Genomic DNA, 13,243 nt, shown 5'->3' with positions numbered 1-13,243 from the left:
CCAGGAATGTGTCAATAAAGTTTCCCCTTCCCGGGACAATGAATTCACGGTGTTCTTATTTCAATTTCCAGGAGTGTATTTCATTGCGCTTGCAAGTTTGAATAACAGAGAACGCAAGGATTTGCTCAGCTCCGTAACGGGTTTGTTAAAAGTAAAATACCATGCATAACTGCACTCTGTGCAAAGCGTTCAACTAGAAGTAACAGAGCCGACCCTATCTGAATGGAGCGGACTATTCATAAGTCTTGTACTAAGTTATTACATCCTCTTTACCATAACCGAGCGGAGTGGTCCAGTGTTTAAAGCACTCGAGTCGCTTTTATGGAAAGTATGGTTTAAATTCACGTCTGGCCATTATGAGACAAGATTTCTGCCATTTCTCCAAAATCACTTCTGCGAATGCCACTTTGGTTCGTTAAACACACCTGATTCTTTTCCTCATTCGTGTCCAATTTCAATTACTATTTCGTCTGTAATGAACCATACGTCAAAATTTTATCTACCTCATTTTATTCTCAAGACAAGGGTTGCCCTCCTGTTCTTTGCTGAAGTGGTGCGAGCTTCACCACCCCTGTGAAACGTTCTTGTGAACCGAAATTCTTGAGGCTCCTTAAATCACATGGAATGGAGCAGCCGATTGACAACTTATCTCAACGAATTGCCGAAGAAAAATGTCGCTTATTACTTTCTAGTCTTCGATGTTTGCGTGTTTACACAAGTTGTTTTTAGCTACCTGGTACAGTGTCAACATGTTAGTCCTTTCTACCGCTCTAATTTGACTGCAAGGAAGAAAGTTCGGCAACTATTTGTCTAGGCACTTTTATCCTTCTTCTGAAGGAATGAGGAAAATATCATCACATTTACTCTCTTGTTACTCTCTGCTTACTAATCAATGACGTCTGCTGTTTGCTACAACTAAGTGAAACATGATACCCGTTTACTGTCGATGGAATTATACTTTATTTAAAATTCGAGACAGTAGTTGACAAGTTGTCTCTTAAAATACTGTATCATCCTAAATTGCTATAATTTTTATCTTTCAAGAGAAACGAGATAAGCAAGATATAAAACAAACTGTAAGTCCTTATTGTCCTTTCTGTAACGTACGATATATTCAATAAAATTATTCCAAACGCATAGAAAAACCATAGGATTTTAATCAAGCAAAGAACCAAGCAGAATTTAGAAGTGGGTGTAGTGCAGTGGAGTCCTTGCAATTTGTGGATGAAATTACAGAACGGAGCAGTGTGTGTGTCTTGGATTAAGATATTTTTAGAATATTTTTGACTAAATTTCAACAAAATCTCTTTTAACAACGGCTGAAAAACAAGGTATTGATTCAATATATTTTGGCCTGTTAAAGAATATATATGTCAGAGCGACAGTTTCCATTGGACCTACTCAGTATAGTGGGAAATTATGAATTGAAAGGGGAATCAGACAAGGAGATTCCGTATAACCAAAAAGAGTATCTGCAATTCTAGAAGAAGATTTCAGATCCCGAAATTGAGCAAATGAAGAAGGAATACGTGTTAATTGTACATATCCGAACCATCTACGTTTTACGAATGACACTGTACTGTTTACCTTTAATGCAGACGAAGTTTAGCAACTGTTGGAAGAACTTAATAGAGAAATTTTGGAAGTAACGCTGAACACCTACTGCATAGACCCTAAGATATTGTAGGACCAGCTCATCGAAAACAAAATAATGCAAATAAAAATTGAAGTTGCAGGAGCACTCATGGAAACGGAAGACAACGACTGTATGGCCAGGAAACGAAATAAATAAGACAGTTAAAATTTACTGGAGTGCTTTGGTAAACTAAATAACGTTTTCCAAATGAAGTAGCATGAAATTTACGTACCGTCTCTTACCTGATTCTTTTCAGGAACGTTCCCTTAATCGTACCTCACATGTGTAAGTACCTTTGTAGTTTTCTTTGATTTTAGCACGTTGCTAAACTAACAACTCGAGCACGGGGGGGCAGCAGTTAAGGCCAGGGCTCGCATTCTAGAAGAGTGGGTTAAAAATCCCCGTAGAGTCACACACATTTAGGTTTTCCGTCATGTCCAAAAATCATTTAAGGAAAGTGACGGGATGAGTCTGTTAAACAAAGAAAGGAAGATGCTGCCGGTATCCATTGCCATCTTTGTAAAGTCCCAGTTTATGTCGTTTGTATACACTTTATGAAGAGCTTTTGATGTGTGTAGATTTTCCAGTCTTGTTAGCTTCGAGTGCAAGTTATTGACATAAAATGAAATTTGTATTTCGGAATAGGAGTAAAAACGTCAAAGAAAACAGGTTTATATGAGAAATACACAGATGTACAAAAAGTACTGCGGAATCATACAGGACAATTCCCTAGGCTTGAAATGGATCCTGTGCGTTTAGTAAGTCCGTGTTTGAGAGTATGGAACATCATACTACACAGATGGCAGATGTAATGGAAATAAGTGTTTGATGTTTCAACAGTGAACTAGACCATTAAATTAATGAGTGTTTCCAACATTAGTCTCTACGTCTGGGAAGTTTGAGGGGCGAAAATCATCCTTTTCTTCTGTGCGTTATTAAAATACAAAACCACATGTTACTGCGAACTCTTATTCGCAACACATCATGTGTTACCCCCTTCCTGACTTCCAAGCTGACTGACGCACCACCAGTTCAAAACCATATGCCTGTGAGAAAGAACTCGGCTTCGCATCGAAACAAGCCTAACAGCCCTCATAGATGCGTCAAGTGACCATCTGATTTGGTATCTTAATTAAAAGTAATTCTTACTTGAGCTAGAAGAGGTGCGGCAGTAAGGCAGGCTTTTAGGTAGTAATACTAGTTTCTTTAGCCAGAAATTTAAGGTTGGTTGGTTGATTTGGGGGAGAGGACCAAATAGGAAAGTCATCGGTCCCATCGGATTTGGGATGGATAGGGAAGAAAGTCGGCCGTGCCCTTTCAAAGGAACCATCCTGGAATTTGCATTAAGCGATTTAAGGAAATCACGGAAAACCTGAATCAGGATGGTTGGACGCGGATTTGAACCGTCGTCATCCCGAATGGGAGTCCAGTGTGCTAACCACTGCGCCACGGCGCTCGATGTCAGAAATTTAACAAAGACTACTACTAATATGTGGCACCAGCTTTATATATATCTGGTAATTCCTTCCTAGTGTTTCAAATTTTTGTCCGTAGTATAAGGTTAACAGTCATAAGTACAGTAATATACGGTTTTCATCATTAAACAGCGTTGAAATATAGTTCTCCGTATATAGATGTAGAATTTGACCAATTTCTTTGCCGGCCGCGGTTGGTCATGCGGTTCTAGGCGCTCAGTCCGGAACCGCGCGACTGCTACGGTCGCAGGTTCGAATCCTGCCTCGGGCATGGATGTGTGTGATGTCCTTAGGTTAGTTAGGTTTAAGTAGTTCTAAGTTCTAGGGGACTGATGACCACAGATGTTAAGTCCCATAGTGCTCAGAGCCATTTGAACCATTTTTGGACCAATTTCTTTGTCCTCTTTAATAGCGACATGATCTTGTGCGAATGCCGTGAGCGTGATCTGCTTATTATAGAATACATCGGCTAGATCGCAAAAGAATATTGATCACCAGTTTCAATCCCAGGTATGGATCATCTCAAGATTTAAAAGTGTTAAAGAGGTAGTTTTTTCTCTTATGATCTCAAGATGACTGATGCACAGGATTAGAAACCACAATAACTGAAGTTTTCACCAATTCATATTAAAACTCTGTGTACCCCACAGACCAATCTAAAACTGCTGTATAAAACATACTCGAGTTTTTCAGGGTAAAACCTCGAGCTTTCGACGATTACTTCCATTGTCTTCGTGAGGAGACACTGACTGTCAAAACTGCTGCTGTGGTGGCCTTATATAGACAAAAGACGGCTTCTGATTGGTCGGTAATTATTTCATGCTGCCGCAGATGGTGTTAACGTCTGGAGCGGTGGTACTGCCGCTCCCGCCGTAGCGTAAACATTGCGACAAATATCTCTGGCTCTTCTCTGCATCGAGAGCTCGCTTCCATGCACCGCTAAGATCGTATCCGCTGCTACGGTAGAAGATTTTTCTCACACGTTCGTTCTCACGAATCTAAAACTGTAGGAGAGAAAGTAAGAAACGGAGAGAAAGAACGGGAGAGAAAAGAAGAAGGTAAATGAAGTAAGGGAAGAGCGGGGAGGGAGAGGAAGGGCGAGAGAGAGAGAGAGAGTGAGGGGGGGGGGCGGCAGGAGAGAGAGAGAGAGAGAGAGAGAGAGAGAGAGAGAGAGAGATATTGCAACTGAGGGAGTTTATAGAGGGGCTTCGTTATCACTCCACTTGGTATTCTGAGAGACCACGTCAGTAACACATCACCAGAAGGTGGTGAGAAGCTCACTGCAGTCTCAGAATTAATGAGAGGGTATTCACTGGCACAAGTGCCACAAAAACAGGTTAACGAGGCAATGTTCCGCGCTAACGGTCACCGTAGTATTATCGTTATTGCACGGAGCATTCCTGGCGAAAGATATCCAGACCACTAGCACCTCATGAATGTGCTCTTTTAATGAATATGTTTAACCTCTTGTAACGCCGGAAATGCATATCCTCCTATTTCCATCTATTGTACCATAATTTTTTCCTTATTTTGTTACCTGAAGATATAACATTTCTGTGTCTTTATATATTGTATTGTTTTATGCATTTATGTCGATGTATAATTGGTTTGTTTTGTAAATATTATTTGTATTTTACGCTGGGTCTTGCCTAGGGAAAACTATGCTATCGAACGAATACATCGATAGGTCGTGTGAAGAACGAAAGTGTGTAGGATCTTTGGTAGTGTTAACTCTGCCGCGTGGAGCGCGGGCAGCGAGGGGTTGGAGTAGCGCGATTGAGCAGGTGTGTTGTGTGACGCTCCCGCAAGTTGCCGGGCTTTCGGGGTTTGGCAGCATGTAATTGCGATCGACTGGCTATGGTAGTTTCTAGCACGGTGCCGCGGACGGGAAGCATTAGCTGGCACACATCAAGAGCCCGTTTCGCCTGGTGACCGTGTCGAGAAGAAGGCGCGCCAGCATCCAGCTTCTGCAACAGCGACGGCCGACAATGAGTAACTGTCGCCACCTCTTCGATCGGCGACTTCAAACCTTCAAACAACCAACAAGGAAGACTAAAAGCACGTAAAGTTTCAGAACTGTATGGCAGACCTCAGCTTTTCAAACTGTTCAAATCACAAAATTACAGCAACGTAGCATGAACCTTTGTTGCTCATTGTCCCAATTGCATTGCCAAGCAGGGTCCCTTCCTTTTCCGAAATGAACCCGAGTGTCGTTGAAATTCAAACGCCAGCATTAAAATAATATAATTCAATTTCACTGCCTTAATTTCAAAGTTCAGTTAAATTATTCATAGCTGGCTACAATATTTAGATTACACGAGCACAAATTAAGAGTGCGAGTTTTGTTAGCATATTTTAGCTTACCTGTGACTGCAGCTCAGCTTGGTACGTACTAAATTTTACTATTGTTAATTGTTCAGAATCATTTAATTCAAGTTCGAAGTTGAATCACTTATTTCTAAATTGCGTAGATTCAAGTAGCTTTTGAAATGATTGTTGAGGTAGCCCAAGACTAACTGTATTTTACTGAATTTCAATATGTTTCAGAAACAAAGTTCACTATTAATTTCTGTCACTAAATTAACTTTCAATTTTCTGTTTTTATTAATTCTTTTGCTAAATTAAGTCAGAGTGTAGCGAAATTTATTACTTCTGACAAACTTTCAGTTTTCACACTACACGTGTCAACCTTCAGTTGCCACGCTTCTAGTGCTAATTATATGTGTAATAACCTTTCTTTTTCAGTTACTATAGTAATTGTCCTTAGGACTGGCGACCGTAATTTCCCCCAAATCTCAAATATCTAATTACCGCTGGTTAATTGTTGACGTAACGGCCGCACATTTACTTTCTTTATTAACTTTACCCCTTTTCAAAATTAATTTCCACCAGTTTCATTTGCATTTTTCCTTTCATTTAGATGTAACCCTTTCCTCCCTCTTTACCAACAAATTAACTTCGGTGACGATTGCTTTTCCCAAATTTCCATTAGGTACACGCGGTTTAATTTTTCACTGTCATTAAGGTCGATAAGTGAGGGGGAGGTTACACTCTACTACTGTCACAGTGCAAATAACTATTCTCAGAACTGTCCATTTAAAAATGTGACCTCATGTGAAATTCTTAATTTCTTAGCGTAATCGATATATGGTAACACCTGACAGAAGAAATCAACGAAACAAATAGGCAATTGCATTCGTACTGACAGGTCAAACGCTGTGGCATAGTTACCTAAAATGACGACACCAAATGTACTATACAGGATTCAACCGCTTGCTTACGCCCAGCAAATGCCGACTACGTCGCCTATTACAGGGCATTGCAATCTTAAAGGGTCCGAGTCGCGTGTGATGATGGGCGTAAGACTGAATAAATTTCGTGTACAAATCTGACGAATCAATCAACCCTCCTTGAGCTACGGTTTCATGCATACACCGGGAACACAGAAATGTAATCGTTACCATAACTAAGCACAACACATTTGCTGGCAAGGGTACATTGTAAGCTTTTTCCCTACAACTAGTGAGAACGGTTCGAAGCAATGACGATCCACTATGACTAACATGGCAACTCACTTTAATGTAGGAACTGTCAGATGTGTATCCAAAAGAAAAATGTGTTTATAAGCTGGAATGGCATAAGGAACCTGAAGATGCACGCAGTTAAGGTTACAGGATAGGAAGAACGCTCCTAATTTGGGTATAATACAGAGTGAGTCACTAACTATTGCCACCTAGAATAATTCTGAAAGTATAATAGTAGCTGAAAAGTTGTGGGACAAATTCTGCATGGGACAACGGGGGCCATAATATGACGTTGGTTTTTTGTTGCTAGGTGGGGTCGCGTCTGAGATATGAAGGTCAACTTTGTTTCTTTAAATGAGATGCTATAGTTTGGTACTTATTTTCTGATAGCGGCTATCGAGACGAATCCAATGATGTGTAACAGTAAGGTCTTTCAAGGTCAACGAAGGTCACAAAGGTGGCATGAACGTCCATTTAGAGAAGGTGTTCGAAGTGATGATCATTGGTATCAATGCAGTGCTGCAATCTTCTTATCATGAATTCTACATCTACATCTACATTTATACTCCGCAAGCCACCCAACGGTGTGTGGCGGAGGGCACTTTACGTGCCACTGCCATTACCTCCCTTTCCTGTTCCAGTCGCGTATGGTTCGCGGGGAGAACGACTGTCTGAAAGCCTCCGTGCGCGCTCTAATCTCTCTAATTTTACATTCGTCATCTCCTCGGGAGGTATAAGTAGAGCGCCTCTCTTGCAGAGTCTGCCACTTGAGTTTATTAAACATCTCCGTAACGCTATCACGGTTACCAAATAACCCTGTGACGAAACGCGCCGCTCTTCTTTGGATCTTCTCTATCTCCACCGTCAACCCGATCTGGTACGGATCCCACACTGATGAGCAATACTCAAGTATAGGTCGAACGAGTGTTTTGTAAGCCACCTCCTTTGTTGACGGACTACATTTTCTAAGCACTCTCCCAATGAATCTCAACCTGGTACGCGCCTTACCAACAATTAATTTTATATGATAATTCCACTTCAAATAGTTCCACACGCATACTCCCAGATATTTTACAGAAGTAACTGCTACCAGTGTTTGTTCCGCTATCATATAATCATACAATAAAGGATCCTTCTTTCTATGTATTCGCAATACATTACATTTGTCTATGTTAAGGGACAGTTGCCACTCCCTGCACCAAGTGCCTATCCGCTGCAGATCTTCCTGCATTTCGCTACAATTTTCTAATGCTGCAACTTCTCTGTATACTACAGCATCATCCGCGAAAAGCCGCATGGAACTTCCGACACTATCTACTAGGTCATTTATATATATTGTGAAAAGCAATGGTCCCATAACACTCCCCTGTGGCACGCCAGAGGTTACCTTAACGTCTGTAGACGTCTCTCCATTGATAACAACATGCTGTGTTCTGTTTGCAAAAAAATCTTCAATCCAGCCACACAGCTGGTCTGATATTCCGTAGGCTCTTACTTTGTTTATCAGGCGACAGTGCGGAACTGTATCGAACGCCTTCCAGAAGTCAAGGAAAATAGCATCTACCTGGGAGCCTGTATCTAATATTTTCTGGGTCTCATGAACAAATAAAGCGAGTTGGGTCGCACACGATCGCTGTTTCCGGAATCCATGTTGATTCCTACATAGTAGATTCTGGGTTTCCAAAAACGACATGATACTCGAGCAAAAAACATGTTCTAAAATTCTACAACAGATCGACGTCAGAGTTATAGGTCTATAGTTTTGCGCATCTGCTCGACGACCCTTCTTGAAGACTGGGACTACCTGTGCTCTTTTCCAATCATTTGGAACCCTCCGTTCCTCTAGAGACTTGCGGTACATGGCTGTTAGAAGGGGGGCAAGTTCTTTCGCGTACTCTGTGTAGAATCGAATTGGTATCCCGTCAGGTCCAGTGGACTTTCCTCTGTTGAGTGATTCCAGTTGCTTTTCTATTCCTTGGACACTTATTTCGATGTCAGCCATTTTTTCGTTTGTGCGAGGATTTAGAGAAGGAACTGCAGTGCGGTCTTCCTCTGTGAAACAGCTTTGGAAAAAGGTGCTTAGTATTTCAGCTTTACGCGTGTCATCCTCTGTTTCAATGCCATCATCATCCCGGAGTGTCTGGATATGCTGTTTCGAGCCACTTACTGATTTAACGTAAGACCAGAACTTCCTAGGATTTTCTGTAAAGACGGTAGATAGAATTTTACTTTAGAATTCACTGAACGCCTCACGCATATCCCTCCTTACGCTAACTTTGACATCGTTTAGCTTCTGTTTGTCTGAGAGGTTTTGGCTGCGTTTAAACTTGGAATGAAGCTCTCTTTGCTTTCGCAGTAGTTTCCTAACATTGTTGTTGTACCACGGTGGGTTTTTCCCGTCCCTCACAGTTTTACTCGGCACATACCTGTCTAAAACGCATTTTACGACTGCCTTGAACTTTTTCCATAAACACTCAACACTGTCAGTGTCGGAACAGGAATTTTCGTTTTGATCTGTTAGGTAGTCTGAAATCTGCCTTCTATTACTCTTGCTAAAGAGTGGTATTCCTTATCACTTCGGCACTTATCGAAGCATATGCTCTGACAATTCTCTCTCGTATATCGTGCATATAATAAATATGTTCGTCGAATACGGCGTATCCAACAAACGTGCCATTGACAGGTAAACACCATTCGACGGTTTCGCAATACAACAACAATAGGAACGGTAAGACCAGTATCGTCGAATCAAGCGAATGTGAATGATGTATTCCTTCGAAGTACAAGTCGATATACTTCTCATTTACGGAGAATATCAACGGATTTCAGTGAGAGCTAGAGACTTATACGCTTAAAGATATCCTCAACTTATCCACCCTCCACGTCGTACATTTAAATATGTGTATGATAAACTGACAACAACTGAATCTTTAACGCATCGGAAACATATCTGGCAAAGGATCCTTGTGTTAGTTCCCGTCATATCGCAAGGGAATCTGGCATGAGCCAGAGTGGTGTTGTTCGTGTTCGCCATCGCCATAAATATCATGCTTACCATATCAGTCTCCACCAAGAATTAACTGCTACGGATTGTATGCACCTCACTGAATTCTACCGATGGGCTCAACTTCAGATTCAGAGCGATGACACATTTAATAATTTGATTTTATTTACTGACGAGGCTACATTCACGAACCACGGAAATTTTAATCTGCATAACATGCATTATCGGGCAACTGAAAATCCATGTTGGCTGCGGCAAGTTACACATCAAAAACCGTGGTTGGTGAATGTATGGTGTGGGATTCTGGAGGACAGAATTATAGGCCCCTATTTCAAAGAAGGAAATCTTAATGGTAGGAACTACACCACATTCCTGCAAGAAACATTAGGTCTGTTATTGGAAGAAATAACTTTAGGAACAAGGAACAGAATGTGGTATCAACACGATGGATGTTCGGCACATTTTTCGCTGATGGCTAGAAATGAGTTTCAGAGACAATTCCCAAATTGTTGGATTGGACGCGGAGGAGATGTGTCGTGGCCGGCTCGTTCGCCAGACTTGACGCCTCTGGATTTTTTCTTGTGGGGATTCGTAAAAGACAATTTTTTATAAATACGTTCCAACTACACCTGAAGATATGTGAGAGAGAATTGTCAGATCATGTGCTTCTGGAAGTGCCGATGTGATAAGGACTACCACTCAATCCATGATAAGAAGACTGCAGCACTGCATTGATACCAATGGTCATCACATCGAACACCTTCTGTAAATGGAGGTTCATGACAACTTTCTGACCTTCGTTGACCTTCAAAGACCTCACTGTTACACATAATTTGATTCGTCTCGATTGCCGCTATCAGAAAATAAGAACTTAACTACAGCATCCCATTAAAAAAAAAGTTGACTTTCATATATCTGAAGCGACCCCTCCTAGCAACAAAAAAACATCGTCATATTATGGCCCCCGTTGTCCCATGCAACTTTTGTCCCACAAACTTTTGTTCAAATGTGTGTGAAATCCTATGGGACTTAACTGCTAAGGTCATCAGTCCCTAAGCTTACACACTACTTAACCTAAATTATCCTAAGGACAAACACACACACCCATGCCCGAGGGAGCACTCGAACTTCCGCCGGGACCAGCCGCACAGTCTATGACTGCAGCGCCAAGACCGCTCGGCTAATCCCGCGCGGCCACAAACTTTTCAGCTCCTACCATACTTTCGGAGATATTCTTGATGGCAATAGTTAGTGACTCACCCTGTATATTGATACGGTGTAGTGCTCATGGCACCGGACTCTTTCTGGAGAGCGGGTGGATTCAGATTCTCATACGTCCATATAGATTCGATTTTCAATTGTTTACCTAAACAGACTAAAGGGAATAGGGGTATGGCTTCCTTGGACGTGGCCGATTTCTTTCATCATCCTTGTCTATTCCGAGCCTGTACTCTGTCTCTTATGACCTTATCATCGACAGGACATTATACCCAACTCCTACCCTTGTTCTGAGTATTACTGCTGCAATTTTGATTACAATGACTTGGTTTCTTTTCGCAAAAGGTCTGCACAGATCATTAAGAAATAACAACATAACGGAGGGAGTCACACATTTGTTTTTCTTTTACAAAAGAATTCAACATACAGCAACAATATCACAGAAAACAAAGTGACGCGGGACTTCAACTGAGACGCCGAGTGGTCTGCGACGCGAACTGCTCCATGGCTCAAAACATGACGCACTTGGGGCGCTGGGAGGGGTTGACCGGCAACAGAAGTGTGAGTTGTTCAAGAGAAGCCCTGCGTCTAATGTAGTGAGCTAATGTAAAAAACAGTGCACCCCTAGTGAGTGTCAAACTTCGTAGACACGAAAATTCGTTTGACTGGCCAGTACAAAATGTTACACATTAATTTTGCCAACATCTCCCCACTGTTTGATAGTATGGGAAGTTACAACTTTCGGACAATGGTCCGATGATCCCCTAAACATACAATAATGTTACCTACGCGTATTTTCTCCAATTGAGCTAATGTGCCGTCTCCATTCGCGAATGGTGCATTGGTAGAATAATAGTCAGTAAAACTGCTATGAGAACTTTAATTTCTATGATTTTCTCGCTGAGGACGTATGTGGGAGCAGCTGTTTCTAGAAGCATGTTCATGAAATGTATTCGCAGTTGCGAATACGGACAACCATCAGCTGTATAAGGGAATGACGACAGTGAAAATTTGTGCCGGACCAGGACTCGAACCCGGATTTCCGCTTTACACGAGCGGTCACCTTATTCGCTTTTACTATCCGTGCACGAATCACGAAGAGACATAAACGTCCAGATGTTGTTGTTCCTGAGTCACAGTCAGTACTCTTACACATATTACGTAATTTCCGTAAAGAGGAGAACATTTTAATTGAAAGCCGCTGTCTGGCATAGGCGGATGTATACCATATTGCAGTGTCTGTGTTGTTAAGAAGAAAGATGCAATGTTCCTTCGAAAATGCTTGCATATCGGAAGGAAAATTGCATCATTCTTCTTAACAACACAGGCGCTGCAACACCGCATCGTTTCTATAAGCAGTCTCTAAAAACTACTCATTTAAGGACTTCCACATTACCCAAATGTGCTTGCCCGACCTTCTCTCCCGTTGAAGTAAGTTAGTCATTTAGGGGGGTGATCGAGGTGCGGCAAGTTCGAACTGTCTGAAAAGCTTTAATTACTACTGATAGCATGTATCGATTATCTTGAAATGCTACAGATGTATAATTTCTTCCGCTCTGGTGGAAGGAATTCCTGTATTGCAACTCCACGCAGTACGAAACGTTACATAACGAATTTTGGTAACATCATCCCAATGCTAAATATTAAGGGGCTCCCAAGTTTGGGAGAATACTCTGATGGTTCATTACACAGTCGCATGTGATTCCTCCTCGTATATTACTTCTGGTGAACCAGGGCTTCGGCTGTAACTACATCTGCTTCGTGGACTGTCAAAATCCTACAAACTTTCTGAACTGCACTCTGCTCCATCGCTCCGAGTGGTCAGCACACTGGACAAGCATTCAGGAGGACGGCTGTTCAAATCCGCGTCCGACCATCGATAGTTAGGCTTTCCGCGATTTCTCTAAATCGCCTAAGGCAAATTCCGGGATGATTCCGTTGAATGTGCACAGCTGACATCCTTCCTCTTCCTTCTCTAATCCGAACATGTGCTCCGACTAATGACGTCACTGTAGACGGGATGTCAAACTCTAACCTTCCTTCGTTCCCACTCTCCGCCGCCTGAAGTGTTTTTAGAAGCAATCTCTAATGCTACGCTAATTTCCTAGAAGCCTTGCTTATAGAACGCACGGGCTCCCAACAACATATATCGAACGACGAAATAATCGAAAGTACGGCTGTCGTGGCGGGAGATATCGAAAGTGTTAAGTGCTTTGCCAGGCGAACAACGTTTAGTGTTATGAATAGGAATGAGTGAAGCCGTTGTAGTCTCCAGGCCTGATATTTTTACCTAGTGAAAGTCAGTTCCTCGATTGTGTAATGTGGAGTCTGGTTTGGATTTCTGTTGGGCTGGCTCTGAGCTCTATGGGACTTAACATCTGAGGTC

The 13,243-nt window shown here is 41.9% G+C and overlaps 1 protein-coding gene across 1 annotated transcript in view; it reads right to left on the bottom strand.

The window, feature by feature from the left end:
• LOC126248217 (aquaporin AQPAn.G) overlaps nucleotides 1–13,243 on the bottom strand; it is a 184,477-nt gene that overhangs the window by 67,909 nt on the left and 103,325 nt on the right. The gene's annotated exons all lie outside the window — the stretch shown is intronic.

The sequence above is a fragment of the Schistocerca nitens genome, chromosome 3 (genome assembly GCF_023898315.1).
Source record: "Schistocerca nitens isolate TAMUIC-IGC-003100 chromosome 3, iqSchNite1.1, whole genome shotgun sequence".
NCBI lineage: Eukaryota > Metazoa > Arthropoda > Insecta > Orthoptera > Acrididae > Schistocerca > Schistocerca nitens.
The sequence above is the reverse complement of the archived record's forward strand: the minus strand, read 5'-3'. Positions and strand labels throughout refer to the sequence as shown.